We start from the raw sequence: 1,120 nt of genomic DNA, 5'->3' as shown, positions 1-1,120 counted from the left end.
TATCCTTACGCTTGAGATCCGCGTCACGACTTCCGACAATCGGAGGCTATCTTTAGACTTTCACGGATTACTTTCACTTTCTGCTCAAGATCTCTAATCAAATCCACCCGAAAATTTTGCTTTCACCGAGCTCGGTCCAAAACAATGGTGTACGGCATTTACGACCGTACAAAGCCTCGTAGGGTGCCATCTTAATACTTGATTGAAAGTTTGTTGTTGTGGCGAATTCAATCAACGGCAAATCTGCTCCCATGAACCACTAAACTCGAGGACGCAACATCTCAACATATCCTCAAGTATCTGAATTATCCGCCGGATTGACCATCGGTTTGGGGTGAAAGGCGGTCTGAAATGCAACTTGGTACCCAAAGCTTCTTGCAACTTTTTCCAAAATCGCGAGGTAAATCTCGGATCTCTATCCGACACGATGGAAATAGGCACCCGTGTAATCTCACAATCTGAGAACGTACAATTCGGCTAATTTGTCCATTGAAAAATCCGTGCGTCACGGGGACAAAGTGAGCCGACTTAGTCAATCTATCTACCACGACCCAAACCGCATCCTTCTTACTTGCGACAATGGCGGTCCGGATACAAAGTCCATTGTGACTCGATCCCATTTCCACTCGGGTATCGTGATTGGTGAAGTAATCCTCAAGGCACTTGATGTTCCGCTTTCACTTGTTGACATATTAAACATCTCAAACAAAGTCGGAGATGTCTCGCTTCATACCATGCCACCAAAACCGACGCTTCAAATCATTGTACATCTTCGTACACCCCGGTGGATTGCCATTCGGCTACAATGGGCTTCATTCGAATTATCGAAATGAGTTCAATTCTTTGGAACACACGACGACTTTTGAACCTCAAACAATCGTCATCATCAATTTGAAATTTCGAGTCCTTGTTCGAACACACTCAAATTTCGTTTTGCGCCAACTCGTCGTCGACTTTACGAGCTTCTCGAATTTGATGTATCAATAGTGGTTTGGCTTTCAATTCAGCTACTAACACACTATCGGATCGAGCAGACAAGTGCACGTTCATCGCTCAGAAGCGAATAATGATTTACGACTCAAGGCATCCGCAACCACATTCGCCTTTCTCGGGTGATAGT

The sequence above is a fragment of the Gossypium arboreum genome, chromosome 1 (assembly GCF_025698485.1).
Source record: "Gossypium arboreum isolate Shixiya-1 chromosome 1, ASM2569848v2, whole genome shotgun sequence".
Lineage (NCBI taxonomy): Eukaryota > Viridiplantae > Streptophyta > Magnoliopsida > Malvales > Malvaceae > Gossypium > Gossypium arboreum.
Note: the sequence above shows the minus strand (reverse complement) of the source record.